The sequence below is a fragment of the Phocoena sinus genome, chromosome 11, assembly GCF_008692025.1.
Source record: "Phocoena sinus isolate mPhoSin1 chromosome 11, mPhoSin1.pri, whole genome shotgun sequence".
Lineage (NCBI taxonomy): Eukaryota > Metazoa > Chordata > Mammalia > Artiodactyla > Phocoenidae > Phocoena > Phocoena sinus.
In genome coordinates, this window is record NC_045773.1 from 83,129,241 (window position 1) to 83,142,896 (window position 13,656).

The window sequence follows — 13,656 nt, forward strand, 5'->3', positions numbered from 1 at the left end:
AAATGGGCAAAGGATCTAAGTATACATTATTCCAGAGAAGACATACAAGTACCCAATAAGCACCTGAAAAGATATTCAACAACATTAGTCATTATGTAAATGTAAAACAAAACCACGAGATACCACTTCACATCCTCTAGGATAGCTATAATAATAATTTTAAAAACCCAGACAATAACAAGTGGAGAAATTGGAACCCCATACATTGCTTGTGGGGATGTAAAATGGTGCAACGTTTTTGGAAAACAGTTTGGTAGTTCTCTAAAAAGTTAAACATAGAGTTACCATGTGATCCAGCAATTCTACTTCTATGTAAATACCTAAGAGAATTGAAAACATACTCATGTAGAAACTTGTACATGATTGTTTATAGTAGCATTATTCACAGTACCCCCAAAGTGGAAACAACCCAAATGTCCATCTACTGATCAATGGACACATACAATGTGTTAAATCCATACAGTGGAATATTATTAAGCCATAAAAAAGAATGACGTACTGATACATGTTCCAACACTGATGGACCTTGAAAACATACTAAATGAAAGAAGCCAGACACAAAAATAACACATATTGTATGATTCTTTTTATATTACATGTCTAAGATAGGCAAACTCATAGAGACAGAAGGTAGGTTAGTAGTTGCCAGGGGCTGAGAGGAGGTAATGGGGAATTGCTACTTAAGGATATAGGGCTTCTTGTTGAAGATCTTGAATGTTCTGGAATTTAGATAGTGATAATGATTGTACAACTTTGTGATACACTATAACCACTGAATTGTACACTTAAAAAGGTGTGTTTTATGGTATATGAAATATATCTTGATAAAAATTTAATATTGGAAAAAAACAAATATGCAAACAAGAAGGAAAATATATCCTAGGATAAGAGAGGAATCAATCAATCAAAAGTCACCCAGAACTAACACAGGTGTTGGGATTAGCAGATAAAGACATTTCGAATGTTTTATAACTGCATTCCATATGTTCAAAAGTTAAATAGAGACCTGAAAGATTTTTAAAAGACACAAATTAACTTCTAGAGCTGGAAACTATGGCATATGAGATAAAAAGTACTCTGGATAGGATTAACGACAGATTAGACTTTGTAAAAGAAACAATTAGTAAACTAGAAGGCATAGCAATAGAAACTATATAAAATGAAATGCAGAGAGAAAGAGAATAAAAATAAAAAGTGACTATGGCACCAATGAGCTGTGGAAAAGCTTTAAGTCTCAAATATATATGTACTTGCTGTCCCTAAAGGAGAGAAAAAATTGGAAGAAGGGATAAAAAAAGAATATATGAAAAAATAATGGCTGAATTTTTTTGAAATTTGGTGAAAACTATAAACCTACTAATCCATGAATCTCAATGAACCATAAGCATGAGAAACAGGAACAAAACTAAACCAATACATAACATAACTAAATTCCTCAAAATCAATGATAAAGAGAAGATTCTTAAAAGTAGCTAAGAACAAAAGTCATATTATGTATAGAGGAACAAACATAGATCACAGATTTCTCATTGGAAACAATGCAAGCAAGAATACAGTGGAGTAAAATCTGTAAAGTAATGAAAGGCCTAGAATATTTTACCTAGCAAAAATATTTTTCAAAAATGAAGGTGAAATAAGGGCTATTTCAGATACATGAAAGGTAAAGGAATTCGTCTAGTCACATGTAGGAATTGAATGATGTTCATTACACCATAGATGTAAGTTTTCTGTTTTATTTTTTTAAATCGCCTATACAATTAAGTATTTTGTTAGTGGATAATCTTGTTTTTTAAAATTGACTCAGCCCTTAGCTGAAATACTGTAAAATATTTTTTCTTTATCTGACCAAAAGCAATAAACACCTAATCAGCAGATTAGAACTATGAGAAATATTAAAGGAAGTTCTTTAGACAGAAGATACCAAATTGGAATACCAATCTGCACAAAAGAATAAAAAGCACCAGCAATTGTGACTTCACGGGAAAATAGATAAAAAATGTTTAATGTTATTTAAATCTCTGTAAAAAGTGGTTGACAGTTTTAGCAAAAATAGTAACAATGTAATGTGGGATTTATAAGATATAAAAGTAAAATGCAAGGTAACACCAGCACAAAAGAAAGAGAAATGGAATAACAATTTTAAGGTTCTTATTCTATATAAGTGGTATATCACCTGAAAATGGACTGTGATAAATTAATGGTGTACACTATAAAGTCTAAAGTAACCACTGAAATTATAAAACAAAGAATTATGGCTGATAAGCCACAAAAAGAAATAAAATAGAATCAAAAAATATTCATGTTGTTCAATAGAAGAGAATAATGAGGGAAAAGGGAAGAAAGAATAGATGGAACAAATGGAAAAGTAATAATAAGGTGACAGACTTAAATCTACACATATCCATAATCATATTTTTTTAATAAACTTATTTATTTTTGGCTGCATTGGGTCTTTGTTGCTGCGTGCGGGCTTCTCATTGCGGTGGCTTCTCTTGTGGAGCACGGGCTCTAGGGGTGCGGGCTTCAGTAGTTGTGGCACGCAGCCTCAGTAGTTGTAGCTTGCGGGCTCTAGAGCTCAGGATCAGTAGTTGTGGCGCACGGGCTTAGTTGCCCCGCGGCATGTGGGATCTTTCCAGACCAGGGCTTAGAACCCGTGTCCCCTGCATTGGCAGGTGGATTCTCAACCACTGCGCCACCAGTGAAGCTCTCAATAATCACATTTAACGTAAATGATCTAAATACTCCAATTCAAAGGCAGAGGTTGTCAGATTGAATACACACACACACACACACACACACACACACACACACAGATCAAGCCCCCTCTATATGTTGTCTACAAGAAACTCACTTTAAACAGGAATACACAAATCATCCCCCGTCACTTTTCACAGGTTTATTGAAACTTCCTAACTAGTATCCATTCATCTATTCTTGCTTCTCGCCCTCCAGTCCATTCTGTGTGCTTGGTTGTTTTACTATTATTTTCTTCATTGTTCTGGTAAAATTATTCGTGGTTTTGAGGACTGGGATGAAAGTGCTTTCCTCCAGAGGTGATTTGTGTTTGCTTTTGCCTGGCAGCTAGCATACTACCAGTCAAGAAGTAAACTCACTTCAGGGCTTGAGGGTTTTTTGCTTTTGTTGTTGGTTTTTTGATAACCCAAGTGATGTGAAATTTTACCCCAAACATGTATAAAAATTGGCTTGTGGTTACAACTTACCAGAGTGTCTCTCTCTCTCTCTCTTTTTCTTTGTTCCCTGCTCTACTCAGCACCGGCGTTCCCAGAATTCTTGCAGTTTCCAGGAAGTGAGATCTGTTTACTTCTAATTCACCTTTATCACCCTTTGGAATCTCAGTTTTATAGGTGGTGATGGAGGTGTGTGTCTTCTCTTAGATACACCACCTTCACAGGATCTAAGCTTTGATTTTTGGTTATCTTTGTTTTCTAATGTAAACAGTTTAAACTATAAACTTTCCTCTCGGCACTATTTTAGTTGCCTCTCACAAAGTTTTATATGCCTTACTTTTCATTATTCTGTAGTTCAAAATACTTTATAATTTTTCTTATGATTTTTAAAGTGGTAGATTATTTAGAAGTATGTTTAATTTCCAAATATTGGGGGTTTTCCCCTAGATATCTTATTTTTTATTGATTTCTAACTTATCCCTCCTGAGGTCAGATAACATACTCTATAGGATTTAAATCCCTCTAAATTTATTGACTTGTATAGTGGCCCAGAATATGGTCTATCATTAGGAATGTAACCATGTGTACTTGAAAAGAATGTGGATGCAAATATTCAGTGTAATATCCTATAAATATCAATTCATTCAAGGTGATGGATAGGGTTTTTCAGATCTTCTATGACTTTTCATATATTTTATCTAGTTATTCAATCATTACCGTATGAAAGGTATTAAAATCTCCAACTGGGATTGTAGAATTGCTTATTTTTCCCTTTAATTCTTTCCATTTTTACTTCAAGTATTTTGGAACTTTGTCATTAAGTTCATACACGTTTATGATTATGCTTTCCTGGTGAACTGACCCTTTTACCAATATAAAATGTCACTCTCTATCTCTGAAAATGTTCTCTGTCTTCAACTCTACTTTATCTGTTTTTAATATAGATAATCCAATCTTTTTATGCTTACTGTTTGCATAGAACATGTTTTTCTATACATTTATTTTAAACTTATCTGTGTTTTTATATTTCAGGTGTTTTTGTTCTAGCTAACATATGTTCAGTTCTTACATTTTAAAAATCCATTCTAATAATCTTTGTCTTTTGATTGAAGTATTTAGACATTTAACATTAACCTTTATTTTTCTTCCCATACTACACTGGCTAGTATATCCCATACAACACTGAACATAAATTGAAATAATTGGCATCCTACTTTTATTCCTAATCTAGGGGGGAAGGACAGAAGTGGAAAAAACTTTCAATAATTTATCATTTTGTATAATGTTTCTTGTTTTACTGATTTCTTTTTCATTTAAAAATATCATTATATTTTGCATAAATTACTAGTATAAAATATTTTCCAGGAAAATACCCTATAACATCAGTCAATTTTGCTTCCATCTTTCTTTCACATTTTATACAAGCTACATAAGGGACACATTATTGAAAGTAAACATATTTTACCTGGCTCCTTAGTGCCTTATCCGTTTATATGTTTACCAATAGATGGCACTCTTGCATTTTTGGTGGCTTATGTGCCTATGGTTTTGCCTTTATGAGAGCATAACTACTTCTTTGACCAATATTGAAGAAATGCAAATTTAATCTGGCTCTTAGGAATGATTTTAAGTGATTCATACTAACAATGGCAATTAAATCCAGTCATTTTAAAATGTATTCATTTATTCACACAATGAGTATTTATTGAACAGCTTTTTTATGCCAGACACTAGGCTGGACCCTATGGATATATGAACTAAAAAAAAATGTATTTCCTTTAAAAGTTTCCAGAAAGTTAAAATATCTTTTAAAAATTAATTATATTCTAAATGTTATACAAGGTAAGAAAAAGTGTTGAGGCTGAGGAAGAAAAACAAAGAAGCAAGTTAACTCTTGGCAGAACTTGGATACTTCTGCAGAGGTGATAACCTCTGAGCTATGTTCTGAAGACGAAGTAAAAGTTCACCAGGAGAAGAAGGGAGTCTAGGAATTACAGAAAGACTCTTGTAAAAATGTCAAGGGTCATTAAAAATACTCCATATTATTTGGAAGTTCAGGACTGAGAGCCTGGACTACCTGAGGTAGATTGATTTCAAATAAATCTGGGGGGACTTCCCTGGTGGTCCAGTGGTAAATAATCCGCCTTCCAATGCAGGGGGGACGCGGGTTCGATCCCTGTTCGGGGAACTAAGATCCCACATGCCGTGGGGCCACTAAGCCTGCATGCCACAACTACTGAGCCCGCAGGTGCCTCAGTGAGAGAGCCTGTGTGCTGCAAACTACAGAGCCCACGCGCCACAAGTAGAGAAAAACCCGCACGCCACAACCAGAGAGAAGCCTGCACACTGCAACGACAGATCCCACATGCCGCAACTAAGACCCAGCGCAGCCAAAAATAACAAAAAACAAAAACAAATAAATCTGGGAATGAAATAGTCAGGCATCCAGCAGAGCTCACATCTCCTTCCTCCCCTTTCCCATGCACATTTTCTTTATGGAGTGATTACGTGGCTGGGGAAATTCATAACCACCGTTGGTCCAGAGTGCTGGGGTAAAGTGGAGAATGAACCTGTTTGTTTGCTCATTCCAAGCTAGGCCCTTCCTCTTTCTCACCTAATCCCCTCCCTTCAAAGGGGCCCAGACAGCCTAAGTCTAGATCTCAAGGACCCCTTACCTGCAGACAGAACCCGATTCCATCCAGAGATGAACAAAAACCCTTCCCTGACACTTAGCCACAGCCAAACTCAATCTCAGCCTCCCCTCTCATAAGTCTCCCACCTCTAGGAAGACTCCTCTACATTCTAACACCCTTCAGGACAGTGAAGGTGCTGCCAGGTCCCTAGATCTATACCTGATAAAGCAGTAGCGGGATGATAAGGCTTTCAGCCCTTGGATCAGACCCTTTTCTGTGGTTCCTATGTACCTTACACTTGTTTCGAACTCTGTTGCCAATACATCTTTGGTGTTCAAGGGCACATTGCTGGGAAGTTTAAAATATCAATCTATAAAACACCTCACCTATAATCTTTAAAAAGTCATTGTCATGAAAGATAAAGAAGCTGAGGAACTTTTCCAGATTAAAAGAGACTAAAGAAACATGATAACTAAATGCAATGTGTGATCCTGAATTGAGGGAGGGAAACGTTATGAGACACATTGGGACAGCTGGCAAAGTTCAAATTTAGGGATAAAGTATTAAAGCTAAAAGAGGATGAGACCTACAACTTATTCTCAGATGCTTCAGCAATTATATGTATAGAGAGAGATACAGATCTATAAATAGATGGATAGGTGGAGAGAAGAGTAATATTAACAATAGGTGAATCTAGGTAAAGGTTATATGTGAGAGTTCTTTGTATTCTTCTTGTAACTTTTCTGTAAGTCTGAAATTATTTCAAAATAAAAAGTTTTTAAAAACCACAAGTCGCACTGACCCTTGACCCATATCACTAAGAGTGCAGACCAAGTAGGGGCCCTGTGTCTTTAGGCTGCAAGATGGAGGAATCCTAGGAAAGAGATAAGCCGTTTTGTTCCTCCCTATTGGGGCTGTGGCTCTATCTCTCTCTTTGTCTCTGTCTATGTCTGTCTCTATATCTCTGTTTCTCTCTGTTTCTCTCTCAAACACACACACACACACACACACCCCTCTCTGAATATCAAATCACACTATCACTCTTTAGTCCCGTCTTCCTCTCTCTCCCCTCCACGGTTTTGTGTTGTGGAGGCTTGTTTGCTTGCTTGCTTGCTTGTTTTGTTCTTTTTCTCTTTCTGCAGCTGAGAGAACTCCCAGACCAGCCTTTTGCCCATTAGAGTTATGATGGCTCCATTCAGCCTTCAGAGAGAGAGATCTGGGTCAACCCAGGGTCAGGCACTTGGGGTTCAGCAGTGGGAGCATTTATCCAGTTCAAAATTATGCATTCTCTCCAAGATATAATTTGAAATAAAACAATACTAGAACACAAATTTGATCTATGCTGAAAGTTGAATCATATTTTTGTATGTATGTTTGGGGTAGAAAGTCATGCATGCACACCCACACACACTCCTGCTTTGCCAATTGACACAGTGGTCAGTTTGGTAACACTTCACTGGGAATTAGTATTAGAGTGGGAAAGGGTACAGTCTAAAGCCAAGACTCCTATTGCTTCATCCAGCATTTTCTGGAGTATCTGTCCTGGGTCTGCTTTAGATACAGTGTGTCCGGGGCTTCTTTATACATGTAGAAGAGGGCAACGGCTTTCTTTGGGAAATGAGTCTGTGACCTCTTTTTTATTTCTGGTGACTGGTCCACGGTCTAGCTCAGCTGTCCAGAATAAAATCTCCACCTGAAGGGTTTTAGAAATTTCAATAATGTTCAGCCTGGCTGAACATTAGAATCACCTGAGGAGCTTTTCAAATTCTCATCACCCAGGACACACTTGAGAATAATTACAACAGGATCTCTGGGGTTTGGCTGAGGCACTAGCGCTCTGTAAAGCTCCCCAGGCAGTTTGAATGTTTATCCAAGGTTGAGAACCACTAGGTTAAGGCCAAGCTTTATAATAAAAATTTAGAAAGCAGTCTTCATTTGTCTAGAGATGCAGCAGCTTTTTTTTTAAAGGGGAAGTTTTGCTGCCATCCACATGCTTAAGCGTCACTCCTGAGAAGCCCGGCACCTGTGTTTTCCTAAAATTCCCCAGGTGATTCTGAAGCTCCCTCCTAGATTAGAGCCACTGACCCTGGAATGTCTCCACTGCCAATCTCCCCCTTGAAACTTGGGAAGTGGTAAGTTGATTGTTGGAAGATCTTGGGCCTTTAAATCCTAAAAAATATTTTCTATCTCATTCAGACTAACATTTGGTACAATGCAGCAAGTTGAGTGAATTTTGGAGACCGAGGTGTTTCGCAGCTTTTGCATTGGAAGATGCTCAGGTGGTAATTATATAGTTAAAACTATAAGCTCGGCTGAAGGCTTGAGAGGCAGTGTGTTTCGTTGGATATGGTCTAAAATTTCAGTTAAGAATCCAGACAAATCCAGGTATCAAACTTCAGGGGTAACTGCCTATCCTGAGACCCAAGTCATACAAAGAAATTAGGTGGAAAATGACATTGGGGAGACTTGAGGTTATGACGGATTGACATTTTTCTAAGAGGAACTTCTGCCTCTGTTCTGGAGGAGATAGAGTTGGTACTCCCAACAGCATCAATGCAGGGTTATTGAGGACTTGGGGTGTTGCATAAATTAGAGAAATAAAAGCAGAAGAACTGGAGACTAGGATTGCATAAAGTACAAGGACATAGGCCTTGTTGGGGAATTGCCTGTTGTAAATGTGAAGTAATGACCACCCTGGAAGGCAGTCTGGTAGTAAGTTTTACAACTGAGCCACTTATTTTACTTCCAAGACATTATCTGAAGAAAATAATCAGACCAGTGTGTAAAAATATATGTTTTCTTTTTGTTTTTTTTTTTAGTTTTTAAGTGTCTTTTTAAAAATATCTTTACTGGAGTAAAGATGGTTAAGATGAATAAAATTCACTCTCCTTTATTTCATTTCATTATATTTTATCTATTTAATAGGTAAAATATAAATAGAGGAGGGAAATAACAAAACTTAGAAACAGTATAAACATCTCTGTAAGCTAGAAAGTAAGGAGAAATCTTTGCACAGGGCTGAAGCCACAGGCCTACCGAACCCCAGGACTGAGAGCTGGTAGTAGTGTCTGGAATTTGACCTCTCAGAATTAAGAGGATAGAGATAAAGAGTGGTCTCTGTAAGGACATGGGACCAGAGACAGGCTCACTGTTTGACATCTAGTGCTGATAGACTCTACTGCTCATGGGTATTAGTTATCTATTGCTGCAAAATGAATTACTAGAAACTTAGTGGCTTGAAAAACTGTGTATTTATTTTTACCCAGTGTCTGTAGGTCAGTTCAGACATGGCTTAGCTGGGTTCTCTGCTTCAGGGTCTCACCTGGCTGCAATCCAGGTGTTGGAAGAGCCTGAAGTCTCATCAGAGGCATGATGGGGGAAATATCCACTTCCAAGCTCCCTCGAGTTGTTGGCAAAATCCAGTTCCTTGCAGCTACAGAACTGAAGGTTTAAATTTCTTGGTGGAGGCTGCCTCAGCTCCTACAGGCTCCTAGATTCTGCCTGGGTGGGTGTTCCCTAATACAACTACTTGTTTCCTCCAAGCCAACGAAAGCATAAGAGAGCAAACCTGTTAGCAAGATGGAGGATAATATATAATATAATAATATATAATATAATATAATATATATAATAAATATAATAATATAATATAATATAATAATATATAATATAATATAATTATATAATATAATAATATATAATATTAATAATGGAAATGACATTCCTTCACCTTTGTTATATTTTGTTGGTTGGAAGCAAATCACAGGTCACACCCACACTCAAAGGCATGAACACAGGCATGAACATGGAGGAGACAGGGGTGACTGAGGTCATCTTAGAATCTAACACATGATGAAAGAGGCGGCAGATCATTCTGTGACTGATGACCTCCAGGGCTATGGGCCTTAGCAAGATAGAGTCCTGAGGAGGCAGCGGGGCAAAAACAGACTAAGGCTGGCAACTGGGACCTCAATCAAGCTGCCCACAGGATCAGAGACCAGATTTGGGATGACCAGAATATTATCACAGGGCAGGAGACCTGGAATGCTAGGGTAAGCCCTGGAATGGTCTGGAACATGAACCTTAAAATGCAGATGAAGGTGGCACAAAGAATTCTAGACGGTGTAAGGTAAGCACTGAGAGAGACGGTGAGGGGAGAGAAGAGAGAGACCGAGAAAGAGAGATAAGTAAAGACTAATTTGGTCTGTACCCCAAAATTTCAAAATTTATGAATATAGACCTAAAAGGCAGCAGTCAAACTCAACAAACAGAACATGAATTTACTTTAAAAGAAAATAATTTTAGTCAGACAAAGGTAACTATGTTTAGACTGCTCAAGGAAATAAATGAAGGATTAACTTGTAGTTAAAATCACCAGGAAATTACGAAACTGAAATAAGTAGAAATTAAACAAGAAAAGTTGACTATTTTTACAATTTAGAAATCCTAGGAAACATATGGGCATTGAAAGAAGGACCTCTATTGCTAAATAAATTTTTGACTAAATATTATTCCTGGAATGAATTATAGACTAAATACAATGGAGAGAGTATAAGACCATTTCTTTCTACACAAAGTAACAATGGGCCAGCAGCATGGGAACTTGCACCATCTGGAAGCTTGATACAAATGCTAAACCTCAGGCCCACCCAGACCCATATATTTAACACTTTAATAAGTTCCCTGTGTAATTCATATGCACATTAAATTTAAGAAGTGCTATTTTAGGGCAGTGGAAGAAAATTTTGAGAGATTTGTTCAGAACGCAGAACAGAAAAACAAAGAAACCCATACATACGTATATGTATGTACATGTACATACACACATAGACAAATGTGTGCATATGTAAACTTACACACACACACACAATTCTACATGCATAGGCTATAACTGTTGCTTTTTTGTAGTCACCTTTTTGTTTAGTTTTATAGGTTTCTTTTAGCATCTCACTAGTTACCCAAATCAGATAACCAAAGTTAACAGCCAGGTCTGGCTCATAGAATCTCATACAAAAATACTCATAGAGGCTTTTCTTGGGTAAATAAATTTGAAATTGGATAAATAAATTAAAAATTTAGAAAAAAATGGATCTCTTTCAATGTACTCTGCATCTGCTTTACTCATTTAAATTACATGATATTGGGCTTCCCTGGTGGCACAGTGGTTGAGAGTCCGCCTGCCGATGCAGGGGACACGGGTTCGTGCCCCAGTCTGGGAAGATCCCACATGCTGCGGAGCGGCTGGGCCCGTGAGCCATGGGCGCTGAGCCTGCGCATCCGGAGCCTGTGCTCCACAACGGGAGGGGCCACAACAGTGAGAGGCCTGCGTACCGCAAAAAAAAAAATTACATGACATTGTACAAAAGCATCCAAGCCAAATGGTATAGATGCAACTCATTCTATTAAACTGTTGCTTAATTTTCTGTGATAAGGCTGTATCACAATGTATTCTGTTAGTCCCATTGATGAACATTTAGGGTATTTCCAGTGTGTCCTTCCATCTTTTCTTCTTCTAGTTGGCTTTTTACTGAATCTGTCTATTAATTCAGAAAAGATCAATATTTTTATGATATTAAGTTCTCCCACCCAATCATATAGTATATAGTTCCATTTAGCCAGATCTTGTTTTATGTCTTTTAATGCAATTTTATTGTTTTCTTCCTTTGAGTCATACTTTTCTTGTTCAAATAATTCCTAAAAAGTTTAGAGTTTTTGTTACTAGAGAACATTAAAAGCTTCTTTCAATTTCCATTCTTGGCTAGTTATTTCTACTACTGAGAAAAGCAATTGATTTTTTTTTTAATGTTTGTCATGTTTCCTGTCAGTTGACCAAATTTCCTTCATGCCTTTGTACTTTAATCCCCAGGGATGTTGAACAATTCTAATTCCCCACACCTGCCTCTATGGCCTTGTTCTTTCTGGAAAGTCCTTTCCCTATATTACTGGCTCTTTCACGGCACCCATGAAGACTGACCAGACTGCCTTCTCCAGAAGGCCTTCCTCTGACACGCCTGTGTTGACAGGGGTCCTTATTTGTTCTCTCCTAGTGCTTTGTGCACGCTTATACTGTTAGTTTTTATTACTTTTCATCCTAGTTGTCTGTCTTTGTGTATAGTCTCGCTCAGTGGACTCTGAACTCTGTGGAGTCATGGGTCAGGTCTTAAACAAATTGATATTCTCAGAAGCTAGCATCCTGTCTGGAATATAATAAATTCTCAGAAAAGAGTGTGGGATTGAACTGCTCTGATTAGAAACAGCTGCTAATGCCAGGCCAAAGAGACTTAACTTTTTAAGATTCTGATCTTTTCTGTTACATTACTCTTGATATTTGTAAATAAGTTATAGATACTTATTAAGTGTGGAGCTCACTGAGTTGATTTGACACTTTGTTATGTGAAAATCATGATGGGGCCTAAGGGGTTTGGACCAGCTACAGAAATCTTGATTTTTAATGGCAAGCGTGACTCAAGAATTCATCCATTCAATGAACTAATGTTTATTGAATATATTCTATAGTCCAAATACTGTGCCAAGAGCTATGGATATAGAAGTTCTCAAAATACACAATTCCTTCAGGGAGCTTGCAAAATTCAACTATAGGATTACACTATTTAAACAAAATATGTAGCTTGAAAAATACAGTTTGAACCTTTTGGCATTGGACACTGTTGATCACTCTTTCCTTATTATATTTAGTCCTATCTTGGGGATCCAGTCTCAGCTACTTTTTCTGCCAAGGCTGCTGCCAGGTCATGCTGTACCTTTGCACAAATTAGAAAATGTCACACCTTCATTGGGGCAAACCAGGCAAAAGAAGTTCTCATTTGCCCTCTTTTTAACTATTTTTATTGGCTGACCAAGTACAGAATGACTTTATAATAAGTCATAACCAGAATTTTCAATTACAGGAAGGAAGACACTGTTGTTTCAGCTCTCCATGCTACTTCTCCACTTTCCAAAAGTGGACTGAGGTAGGCTGAGGAATGCCACCTGAAGATTTTCACATCCTAATCCCCGCAACCTGTGAACATGTTTCCTTGTATGGCAAAGGGGACTTTGTGTGTATGATTAAGGATTTTGAGACATGAAGATTATCCTGGATTTTCCAAGTGAGCCCAATATAATTACCAGGGTCCTTATAAAGAGGGAGGTAGGAGGGTCAGAGTTAGAAAGCTTTGAAGATGTTATGCTGCTGCCTTTAAAGATGGAGGATGTGGCCATGAGCCAAGGAAGGCAGGTGACATCTAGAAGCCAGAAAAAATGAAATAGATTCTCCCCTAAAGCCTCCAGGGACAGTGTGGCCCTGATGGCGTCTTGATTTTTGGCCCAGGGAAACCCATTAGGGACTTCTGACCTTCAGAACTGGAAGAATAAATATATGGTGCTTTAAGTCACTAAGTTTGTGGTAATTGATTACAGCCACAATAGAACACTAATACAGAGGAAACAAGTAGTTAAGCTAAGGTGCTGGTTCCAATAGGCTCCTTGGGCAAGACTAACTGGGACAGGGAAACTCAACTAAGGCAGTTTAAAGCTAATAAAGGCAGAAAGGGCAGGACTTCACCTCATTTTATAAGGGCTGAGAGTCAAACTGGGAAGACCCAGTAGCAACCACAGTCCAAAATTTAAGAATCTCAAATAAAACACAAGTCCAAATACCAAGAGTCAAGTAGAGACTGGATGAGAAAGAGCACAGATAAGAAGCAGGAAGGAAGGATGCAGGGTAGCTTCATGGGAAGATGTCAGAGTAGCCAAAGTTCACATTTATTAAGCTGTGGGCACCAAATGCTTGAGGAAAGTCTAGCTGATTTAACAGAACACTTTTATGGGGGCAT